Source organism: Prionailurus bengalensis, chromosome A3 (assembly GCF_016509475.1).
Source record: "Prionailurus bengalensis isolate Pbe53 chromosome A3, Fcat_Pben_1.1_paternal_pri, whole genome shotgun sequence".
Taxonomy (NCBI): domain Eukaryota; kingdom Metazoa; phylum Chordata; class Mammalia; order Carnivora; family Felidae; genus Prionailurus; species Prionailurus bengalensis.
The window spans coordinates 76,312,150-76,324,891 of NC_057354.1; the positions used below are offsets into that span (position 1 = coordinate 76,312,150).

The window sequence follows — 12,742 nt, forward strand, 5'->3', positions numbered from 1 at the left end:
TTAATTCCTAAATCCTCTGTTTTCTACAACATGTTGAGCATCAGAATTCTTGTCTCTATTTAATGTCTACATCAAATATTCTCTGCCTCCTCATTATTCAAAGCAGAAATAAAGGAAGCTTAGGACTTCCCTTCTTTCTTAAGTCAACATTAATAGATATCCCCAAACTAGTTTCTCAACAAACTCAACTCTTCCTCTGCTGAAGAAAGAAGAGAAGCTCCTGAATGTCAAATTAGCCATTAAAGTAGAGACACAGAAGACAGAAAGTAATGTTTGCAGAAATAAATATCAGAACCAAATTGGATGGGAGGAGGATGAAAAATAATGGTGATCATTGAAGCAGCGAATATGAGAAAAGGGAAGAAGCTTAGGGCAAATGATGGCACAAGGACAGCAGACACCTTATAAGAGGAACAAGGAAAACTAATACTAACAGGAAACATTAAAAACTCTGACAAAGAGAAGCAAACTCCTAACAGAAACCCATGAAACACTAATAGAGAATCAGAATTATTCTCTAAATTTTAAATACGTTTTCCATCTATTCTGTCTCTATTGTGTTCTAATTCCTTAACACTAATCCAAGTGGATAGGGATCATAGGCTTGCAAGTTCCCATTTATACATATAATTGGTCTGCACCTAAACCATTCTTTTCTTCCCAAATATCAGAATATTTTGGACAAAATAAAAACCCATAATCAACATCTTGATAACTGAAAGTCTGCTAAAGCCATTCATGTTTATCATAAAACTGTTTGAGCTTCACAATGGGTAAGCTACAGATGACTTCATGCTCCAGATTTCAACACAAGTGCATCAATCTCCCATTATCACCTATACCCTCTGCTTCCAAACACAGAGCAAGAGCCCACCCACTTGACAGTGGTCATCCACTCCGGCCAGCACTTACATTTCAGGTAGTGAGAGAGACACCGTGGTTAGGGACTGCCAGTACAAAAAGGAAAATGCCAGAGTAACAGAGAATAGCCAGTTCACCAGATACAACAGAAACACCACCGGTACCTTTCAAGAATTAAGGAAACACCACCTGAGGAGGACTCATTCAATCAATCATTCATTCAGTAAATGAATCATTTGTTTATTCATTCATTCAGTAAATATTCATCAAACATCTACCCACCATGTTCCTGGTACTATACAATCCTACAGCCTTGAGTCTTAACATTGTAATATCACACAGGTATTGATGAAAATAACCCAGTTCACAACAGTACCGATTATAAAACTTGAATTACCACTTTTTCCCACATTCTGATTATGCCTGGCCTTTCATGTGGGTTGTGTTCATAACTATTTGATACACTTGAGTAATTTCAGATAGATCCCCTGCTCATACAGAAGTACTTCGTTAATGGTCAAGTTACAACATAAGCTTTCATGAAACACTGTTCTCTTAAAAATATTCCCTGGAAATATTTCACCTTAATATGAATGAAACAACCCCTCTACCGGAGGAAAGAAAGGCTAGCATGAAAACATTGGAATACTGGGATACATAGAGTAAGGCACTGAGAAGGGCAGAGGGACGCACAGCAAACCAGGCATGGCACCCGCATTTCATGAGGGAGTCCAGGGCTATCTTCACTTCGGCTCCAGGATGCGTAAATTAAAATAATTCAGTTCACAGTGAGTTGGTTATACATATTATTTGTCTTGCCCAAGTTGCAAAGTGAGATTTGCCATAATTTCATTCTGTAATTTGACATCTAACCCTTTCAATTCATGATTTTATAGATTTCAACCAAAACGAATAATCTTTCCTTTTGTTTTTTGTTTCCAGACACCTCTAACTGTATTACCAAAATACAGGGCCAGATTATGCACTATCTAGATTTACTATTATTTTTTAGGTACTTTAACCAGAAATACATATGATATTATATACAGATTAGAGTTCATTTGTACATATATATATCACATATTTGCACTATATATTAAGATCGCTATTCGTATATACACCCACAACATGTTTTCCTCCTAAAATTAACTTAAAGCGATTGTAAGAGTTTGGTCAACATCATTATTCTATGTGTTAAAATAAACACATAACTGATGTACTTTCTATCCATAATAACTCAACTCTGAGCACAATTTGTGGCAGATTTTGGGTAATAAGCTTAAAAATAACAAATACTTAGCAAACACCTGACTACAGTAATTATTTGATGTAAATTAAGAATTAGCACTTTAGCCAGGGTTTTTTCCCCCGAAAATAAGCTTGTTTGTAACTGTTAGAAGTTGATCAAATAATTGTTTTTTAAAAAATGACCATTTCTTTGCAAGGCCCATGTAAAATCAAAACAAAACAAATCTCACATTTATCACTTGAAGCCAAAATTTGTGAACTTTCCTTTGAGTTGTGTAGATTTAGAAAGGATCACACCATAACTGAGCATTTTCTGAGAAAAATTATCTAACCAGTCCCCAACTGTTCCCTTTTGTCATCTCGGAATCAGAGCTGGTGATTTCTAATAACAGGGAAAAGTGGGTGATGGCCCCCGGAGTTGCTATTGAGAGTAATTCCTGCAGTATTCTTAGGTGTGCCCTCGTTTTTCCAGAGGGGACAGTGGCTCCCGAACCAGATTTTGTATGTGTGTGGTTCCTTCCAGTTTATACCACAGCATGTTTGACTTCTCTACGGGGCTGTCCTTAGCCACCGCGACCTCGGTTCCTGCAGGTGACAGTATGGCTTTCTGCTGATTTATTAAAAATCTCCCATGTTATGGCTCCCGTGTACTCTCTGGAGTGTGATCATGTGACCAGTATAATCACAATCTGTCTCCCTGCTAACATTTCTCTACTTTGGTTATTTGTTTGATAAAGTGAGGAGCTTCCCTTTTGTTGCCCTTCATCAGAGCTTAATGTCTTTACTTTGGGATCAATATACTTTATGAATAATTTTATTTCCTTCTATTTTTATGGTCTTTTCTCCTCATTATCATACTGAGTTTATTAGCTGGTGCTGTCAGTATCTCTACCCTGTCATATGTTCCTGAGGTACAGTAAATATCACTTGTGTTGTAATTAATATGCACGCCCTGTGCAGTAATTAAAGTACAGACCCCTTCAACCAGCTGAGCTTCCTACACTAATTCCACCTTATCTTCATAATGAACTTATTGTAATCTGAAACTACTACTGAATATTGTTCAGTAAGGCTAGAAGAATGAAATCTAACGAGATGCAATAATATTTGTGAACATGTTAATATAAAAAATGAATTTAATTAGTCTAAATCTAATTAAATTTCCCATACAATTAAAAGCCTCCCCTTCCTTCCATTTTTTAAAATCTAACAAATGCCACATTATTGCCCTTTCAGTTCTTTCTACAAAGCAGCAGACTGGACAAATGCCTTTTTTTCCCCTACAAGATATACACAGCAAAGCCAACAGGAACCAGAAACTGGAGAGTGACCTAGTAGGGAAACAGCTGAGTTCCTTTGAGGAACTACTATCTGAAACAGAAGAACTGCAAGATTTGGACAAATCAAAAATCTGACCTTTCTTTTAAAAAAAAAGAAAACTCAGGAAGAAGTTATCAAATTTATCAAACAATCTGTGAATCAAAAAATATGTTTTAAAAATGTCTAATACCTTATGTACATTGCAAATTACACCAAGGCACCGTTCCTGTCCCCAGGGGGCTTATATTTTAATGGGAGAAAACATATTTCAATTCTTCAGATATTTATTGGGCACTTTCTGGAAATAATACAAACAATGGATGTCACAGAATTTCTAAGCAGGATACAAAAGGAAAAGTCTAGCACTAAACTCACACCTTGATAGACAGGGGAGAGAACATTTGGGGCAGGACACTAGCTGTTGCTGTACATATTCAGTTTTGCTAGAGAAAAAAGTCTGTGTAAGTTAGGAAAAAATAGACACAAAAGACTAAATCAAGATACATAATTGGCACAAAGGAGGAACATGGTGAGGAACCGCATGCACATTTAATATTACATTTACATTGTCAGGAAACATTTCAACGAGGAAAGAGGAAAGCGGGTGCTAAGAGTGTAGAGCCATACTAGGCAGACGCTGGCAAACAAGCCCTCAAACTGGGTGAAAGGTCAGGCATGACCACAACAGTGCCAACAAATGGGATTCGTTCAAGTTGGAAAGATGCTACCAATAAGGCAGAGCCCTGCTTTTTTAATTATTCACAGTAATGCCTCGGATCTTGGAAGGAAAGAAATCATTTCCAAGATTGTATATTACACTAAATTAGCACGGAGCACAGAACTGAATACTGGTACAACACACACACATAGAAATACATCATCTGGAGAATTAAGAAGTGGTTTTGTGGTCAAAACACCTGTCAGTGAGGGCGTCACATTTACTCCTACCATTGTTTCCTTTAAAACTATCCCTGCTGATGAGAGATTTATAAGACACGTTACCTAATGGATCACTTGCAAGGAAGTAACCAAGTTATGTCATCCTTACAGAAGTGGAATCTAAACTCCACTACCACCTGGCACCTGTTCTGGCATTCTCAGGGCTCCCCAAGAAAATCAACATCTACTCTTCTGCTGGACTGGATACAAACTTAATTGGGAAAGAATAAAGAAGCATTTAGAGCAGCATCCATGCAATAGTCACTGTAAAATTATCAGCGGACTTGCTTTTTGATATGAGATGTCCTTTGGCAACACTGCCTAACCCCATGCCCCAACTACCACTGCTAACACCACACAAGATTCTGCCAATGCCCTGCTCCTATTTGGTCCTGAGCCTCTAGTTTGAATTTGCATTTTTTTCCCTTAATGCATTAAATATACAGAAGTTTGAAAACCTAGAATCATGTCAGGCCATTCCCTAATGTAATAAAATCAAGAAAATTTAAATTGCATGTAAATTACACCAGTCAGAAGGCAAGGAGTTCTAAGTAGAAACCTTATAGTCTAGGAAGTTGTCCTAAAAAGCAAACTTCTGAGAACTCTTTGCAACAAAGAGCTTCAGTGATGAAAACAAATAATATGTTGAGATGTATTGCTAAAGCTATGCATTGCAAATCAAAGGAACTAAAATAAAGTCAGGCATTCTCTAGAAGAGTGCTCACTATATTTTAAGGAAGATTTAAATGTACTTCAAAAGGGCAGCATGGAGAAAATGGAATGATACTGATACCAAAAATAAATTACAAAGAAAATCTGGGCTGTTTTGCTGTTAAAAAATAAAAGTTAAAACATGTTGACATCTACCTGATCGCAAATATGTTAACGGTGATCCTGACTATCAGAGGAAACCTATGCCTATACAGAAGGAAATCTGATAGGAATGAACGGAGATCCTAGAAGATACACTTAAAATTCCTAATTGAGAAAGTTTGGGTTATACCACTGAAAATCACTGAATCCAGAATGTCAACCCATTTTTAGAGAAGTCAAGACATGTGTGTACTAGTGGGTGTACATGTGTCTGTGTCTGTATTGGGATATATAAGAAAACAAAAATTGGAGCTCAGAAAATTAAGTAATGTAACATTTCCTTCAGTATGCTCTTCCGACATATTAACTGGAAATATAATCATTTATCTTAATTTACATTTGTTGATCTCTAAGCTTTGTGTTCAGTTCACTGTAGGACTTTAACCTAAAGCTGAAGAATAGTCTCAAAGGGCAGGAAAAGTTCTAAAAATAAGCAAGTGTTGTTCATAAGTCTGTCTGCATCATTTCTGAAAATTGTTCATGTGAAGGATGGGCTTGGCTTTGGAGCAAATATTTTGTGACTCATGATTTATTTTGCCTACTCAGCATAGTTTGGGAGCAATGCTAATGTTTATGAATTATCACACTAACTTGGAAATTATAGTGTAGTATTTGTAATTCATTGGGAACTTTCTTAGAAAGCAGATGTACTTATGTTTGCTCATTGGTGAGGTTAGTGACAGTCTAGGAACCAAAGTAGACGACAAATGTCAACTCTATGCAGAATTTTTGCACCTGTGATGTATGTGTGTGTGAGTGTGTGTGCGCGCGTGAACGCACACGTGTGTGTGTGGGGGGGGCCAATTTCAAACTTCCATTTGGTGATACACTCTCGATTCTGTAACAGCTTGCAGGCAAGCTGTGTTCATAAGGGAAATGTCATTAAGAAAGGTTTCATCATGAGCCTCCTGGTATCTTCTCTAGCTCTTCTCGTCAGTTTGTGTATATACTAGACCATCAACCCCTTAACATTACACAGTTGAGACAAAAAATAAAACATGATCACTTAATGATAAATGAGGTGGGAAACAGAACATTCTAGGATGCTTACCTGAAAAACTTCCTTAAAGGGAACCATTGATGATGAAGAGAAAGTTTAAAAACTGGGAATGCTCAGCTATTCTCATTCTGTGTTTGTACTGTGTGCGTGTGTGTGTGTGTGTATTTTTGCATTTAATATATCACATATATTCTTTACTAATTTAATACTGCTGACATTGGTATAAAACACAAATAGCAACATTTCTCCCTCCATTCTTTCCAAATTTACTGAGGAGACTTTGCTAATGTACTTAAAACCTTTTAATGTACTAAATGTTGGAATTGTCATAATTTTCTTCTGTAGTTATCACTTCCCTTCAGTCATAAAAGCCCTAACTGTATTGTAAGATGTAAAAGCAAAACCAAAAACTCCAATTTGCCCTCCTTTTTTCTCCCCCTGGCTTAACTGAATGGGATTTGAAAATTAAATCTCACTGGTTTCCAAAACTCTACTCTCAAATTAACACAGAAGTGATTGAAGGCATTTTAAGGTACACCTGGTCAACCATTATTTTAATGAGAAAATGACTTAGAAATTGGTAGATATAAAGTATTGTTGGTTATGAACTAAGCCATGTCTCATAGTACAAATAGTTCAGGTAGATTCCATCTTGAATACTCTGATTACTCCACCTTTCTTGTACCTGGCTTCTCTTTCAAATAAAGACTAACGGCCAACTGTGGCAACTTAATCATGTATTGAGAAATGGTATAGTTAAAATCTAGAAAAATTATCCTCCTGTAAGCACCCAGCATTAAGACAGAGATTACCCGTTGGCTATTACCTGCTTGGCCCATGTCGCCAATGTCCCCGCCAAACTGTGGGCCCGCATCCTGAGCTCTGGTGGGCTGCCACGCCCGCAGCCGGCCTCCAGCGCAGTTCAGCTGGCCCATCACCAGGGGTCAGAACCTGGCCCAGGAGCCATCACGGTGAGGTCTGCTGCCGACCTGCAGTGAGGACGGCAATGTGTTGTTCTGGGATGTCTCCAGCCGTGGTGCTGTGGCTGCTCTACAAGCTAAGCACAACTGGCCTCTTCCAGGCAGATCGCAAGCATGCCAACAGTGTGGCCCGTTGGCCCAGCATACACACCAACAGGCTTCACAAGACGACGGGCCACCATTCTGCAAGATGGGCTTCTTAGACATCCACAGTCACTATCCCAGGCTGGGCGCGGAAAAAGTGGCACCCTACAAGTACACAGCCCAGATGGTGGCGGTGGGCACTGCAGGCTAGGTACTGATGCTGGAACTAACGATGTGCCGTTGGAACAGGTGGTCAGCATGGCCAGCATGGACCTCCTCTGAGACCGCCAGAGCTTCACATGGAAGGGCTACGAGGGGCTGAGCTCTCACCCTCCCGTTTCTGGTCCCATGTGCTGGTTCAGTGCCTGCCTCCAGCTGCCGTCACGACCGTCATGCTCCACCTGGGAGCCATGTAGCCTTTGGCACCAGTCATGGCTATGGTCTCTTCAACCTCCAGTGCAAGAGCCCTGTGCTGGCCACGCGCACCCTTCACCCCAAAAAAGCTCCAGGCCATGAAGGGGCTGTGCTCCCAAGCGAAATAGCGCCAGTCTTTCCCGCGCTTCCATGAATCCAAAAGAGCTGCATCTCAGGCGAGAAACGGCAGCTACTGCTAATAGCAAGTTGCAGGAGGCCCACACGCAGAACAGGCCTGCCCCCAGGACTTGGTGATGACGCCGCTGCAGTCCCCATCAAGCCCTGCAGGCTGACCACTCCCTCTCCGGCACCATGCGCTGCTTCTGCTTCACTTACACGTTCCTTGGATATGCAGCCCACCACCGACCTCCGCGTGGCACAGATTTCCGGCTCCATGTTTACCTGCGCAATGCGGGTGCGCGCTGCGAGGACGGCCGGAGAGGTGGGAGGAGGAGGGAAGGAGGTGCAACTAACGCACACGCTAGTGGTGGCTTCGCTGTGCCTGACATGCGCGATCGATCGATCGATCGTGCACAGCCTGCGCCCTGAGTGGCCTAGCGGGATTCCGCGCAGGCACCTGACTTGAAGGGGGATCACGCCCCACACACTGCACGTGCGGAGCAGTTCAGGGTGTTCACAATGCTGACGGTGAGTGCCAAGATCAAGTTCAAACTGATGACAAGGCTGTCTCCTGCACAAAATGGCACCGGCTTTGTTTGCCAGTGTGGCCTATAAGGACTGTGCTAAGACCTGCCTGGCCTGCCTCACCAACCTAAGTGACATCTAGTTCTTCTCTATGCATGGCCTGTGACCCCAGAACCACTATTCCTGCATCCGCAAGGAGAACATAAGTGTCATCTCCTCCTGTGTGTTCACATGCAAGAGTCAGGGCTTTTATCTGATGTTCCCAGTTGGAATTTGAAAGCTTCTCCTTAAGTGCTCAGAACATCCCAGAGCTGCTCAGCTCTCTGGACATTAGCAAGCAGCCCAATGCAGCCCATGCCAGCTACAGGTTCCCAGACTCACCCAAGCTGTGCCAGGCTAAAGGGACCCTGAGCATCATGCTGGCCCCATGAAGCTGTGATGGGAGTCCTGGTACTGTCTGCAGGGAGGGAGCTGACACCCCAGAAACACCAGAGGCCATACTCTTGTGCATGTCCATGAACTCCGCCACCACACTGTGCCTACGCCACACTGGACACAACAGGAGATGAAAGACATGAAAAATTTCCTGGGCTCCTCAGAGGAATCTGAAAAGAATCTGAGGAACCTAGTGTTAAGACAAGGCTCAAGCCTGAACCACCTTGATCGAATGAGGAAGATCAGAACCACTGGCCCACCATGAGACTGCTGGAAGCTGGGATCCAGCATCCCTGGCTCCTGCCTAGCCCTTCACATGGACCTACACCTGCTAGTCTGTGGGCTCCCGTGGGACCTGCCCACCCTGACTTCAGGGTGTGGACTCAGGACTGCCCAAAGCCTCTGGGGCAGATTCAGACTGACCCCTTTTACAGGCAGTGAGTACCCTGGAGGCCCGGTGCCACGGGGAGAGGAAAGCTGGGGCTGGCAGCCCATGCCACCTCCTACTCTACACATGCTTCTTCCCACCTCCCTTTGCAAAGAATATTTCTCTAATGCCTGTGCTAGGCAGGACAGTCATTTCTAAAACTATTTTGATGCTTGCTCCTGAGCCAGCTCCCTCCCACACACAGCCTGTGCATGAATGCACCCTTGTGTGTACATATATGTGACTGGGAGTGCCGCAGGGCATGCAGGTCCAGAACCCCGTAGGGGGTGGGGGCAGCGCACCAAGATGGGTTTCCCTGTAGATTGTACCTTGGTTTTTTTTTTCCCTCTTATTTTGTTAAAATTAGAGTTTTAATGTTAAAAATACAGCTTTTTTGATGTTGAAAATGAAAGCATAGGGGCGCCTGGGTGGTTGAATTGGTAAAGCATCGGCTTCAGCTCAGGTCATGACTTCGTGGTTTGTGAGTTTGAGCCCTGTGTCAGGCTCTGTGCTGACAGCTCAGAGCCTGGAGCCTGCTCTGGAGGCTCTCCCTCTCTCTGCTTCTCCCTCTCTCTGCCCCTCCCCCACTCATGCTGTTTGTTTCTCTGTCTCTCTCTCTCTCAAAAATAAATATTAAAAAAATTGGGTTAGAAAAATGAAAGCATGTAATGACTCTTAAAGGGGAAAAGAAAGCAAGAGAGTACCAGTAGAATGAACCAGAACAAATGCATATTTTAATTATGATTTTCTACTTTCTGTGATTCTCTGTACCCAGCATTGTTACCCAGAATGTTGTTGCAGCCATGGGAAAGGAATCAGATACTTATTTTTAGCTAAAACATTATGGAGTTTGTGCCTGAATTTCATAAGTGATAAGGTTACCCATGTGCCTTTGAGAAAATGCTGAGAAACTTTTCTGGGCCTCAGACAGAAAATATAAGTCATGAACTTCTTTAATGGCTGTGCCTTCCAAAGAGAACAAAGGGAAAGAGTTATTGAGGTAACTAAAACAAAGCAAGAAATACTGCAGAAAAAGAGAAAAATATTTTTCCCCAGGTCTGAATCTAGCAGCTCAGAACACATGAAGGAGATGAATGAACTGAAAAGGTATTTGCAGCTGAAGAGATAGATGCTGAGCTATTATTTCTCGTGATGCTATGAGATATTTATAACAACAAAAAAAACCTCTCGAAAATAAAATGAGCACCCAATTTCTCAGCAACAAACAACCTTCAGATTCCACTAGCAATATTATACCTTAAACACTAGTTCATGTTTAAATATTTTAATAATGACTTGAATAAAAATTTGTGTTTTCTGTATCAGCTGTGTCTACATTCAGATGCTATTTTCAGAATATTTCCCTTAATAGGCTTCTTTTCCCATATTTATCATAATAAGGATAAACTTGGGGCAAAATATTTTCTTTTCAGACTGCTTCCTTATCCTAGAACTCTAACAAAATCCTAATATATAAAAACTTTTAAGTTTTAAGTGTGCTACTTAATTTTTAAAATAAAAATATTAAAAGTATTTTTTAAGTAGTCAAATTTTTTTTATAATCCAAAGAGCATCATGGAGTCTACTTTGAAAACGTACTCTCCTATCTTCCTAATTTAAAAAATAATACTATACATATAGTGCTTGACATCTCCCTTTGTGAGGTGTAAGTTCCAGAAATCAGAGGACATTACTGAAACATCTGTTAGTTCACATTTTCCACTAAATGGCTTTCATGGTCACATGATCAAAAGAAATTACCACCATGCTTTCAGTCACTAGAGGTATTACTGTTTATACTACCAGCTCTCAGTGCTTCTACTCTCTGTTGGGATAGGTACATACAAGTGAAAGAGGTGAATTATGCCACTCTGATGCACCAAGTGGTATTGTATTGGCCTGAAATATTTCTTGTATGTCACAAAGCTCTTGGAATCAAGAGATTCTTTGCATGTGAACTAAAACAAAACCCTTTTAGTTGTAACCCTCATGCAACACTTTGCTAATCAAATCTGAGATGTATTCTTTTTAAATAAGACTTTGTCTTCTATGCCATATCAAAGCAACTTGTTGACAAGTGAAAAGTAAATTATACATGTGGTAAGTTTTATCTTGGTTTGCTTTCAGGGATTGCTTGTGTGTGTGTGTGTGTGTGTGTGTGTGTGTGTGCATGTGTGTGTGTGTGTGTGTTTGTTTTTCTTTGTTTCAGTTTGTTTGCTTTGTTGTTGTTGTTCTATGATGCCAAACAGTTGATTTCATAGATTAATTTTTGGTCGTGATAGTGACTTAATTAGCCAGGTTGTTTCATTTGCTGATGTTTTGCACATAATCTTATAGACATAGCCTAAATGAGGGCTTTACACATTAAAGGATATAAATTCAGAAGAAACACTATATAAAACTGAGTAGAAATTGGATTCATATATAATCTATACTGACTTCTGATTCCAAACACACTTCTAAATTTTTTTTCTTATTTTATGACATGTTCCTTACAAAAACAAAGGCAGAAAGGAAGGTTACATAAGAACATTACATTACATATCTTAAAATCTTACATTGAATTCACTACAGGGCTTTTATTTTTCATAGGTAGCCACAATACCTCCCTCCTGCATGCTTATCTTAAATGTAACTTTGACACTACTCCCAACAAGAGATGAGATCTGTGTACCCTCTCTTAAAAATGGACTGGCTTTGGACTGTTTTGGCTAACAGACTGTGGCGGATATGGCTAGGTTGCTAAAGGCCGTGAAGCTTCTGCTTTGTTAACTAAAATACTTGTTCTTAAAAGCTTGTTCAAAGCCCAGCTGCACAGAGGCTACTATGCTGTGAAGGAGCCCAAACCCACCAAAAGGAGACTGTGTGGAGGTCGTGAGAACACAAGAGAGAGAGATGTCTAGGAGCCCCCAGCTGCTGGAAACTCACTTTTCTAGCTCTGGTCATTGTATGACTGCAAACCCCAAGAGGGACCCTGGGCCACAACTACCCAGCCAAACCCCTTCTACATTCCCACCCGTAGAACCCATGAGAAATAAAACAACAGTTGTTTTAAACCATAAAGTTTAGAGATATTAACATATTTATAGATCATTTATTAAACAGATGTCTATTGAATGTCTACTCTGTGCTGGGCAATATCCCGAGTACTGAATCCTGCAAAGATTTTTGTGCCCCTAGAAGTTTAATTAGTCCCCTCATCCTCTGTGTTTCCATGGCTTTTTAGACAAGTAACATAGCACTTAACTTCTTTTGTACGTATTATGTAAGTCGTGTACATGGTTGATCATAAACCTGTCAGTTCAAGATCTGGGTCTCAGCAAATTTTGGTTCCCTCTGTTGTGTTCTGTAGTGCACACAAATGGTCAGTGATTGATATACGACACCTATCTGGATAAGAAAATTCAATGCAAGGAAATGACATCATTTTCCTCCATGGTATAAATTAAAAGCTAATAAAGATTTTAATCCCTGACTTCTTTAAAATAGCTGAAATTTTCAACTAGAGCAAAAAGA

At 40.6% G+C, this 12,742-nt stretch overlaps 1 pseudogene; it reads left to right on the forward strand.

Annotated features, from left to right (window-relative positions):
- Window positions 1-2,514: 2,514 nt before the first annotated feature.
- On the forward strand, window positions 2,515-9,064 carry LOC122467077 (annotated as a pseudogene).
- The last annotated feature ends 3,678 nt before the right edge of the window (window positions 9,065-12,742 follow it).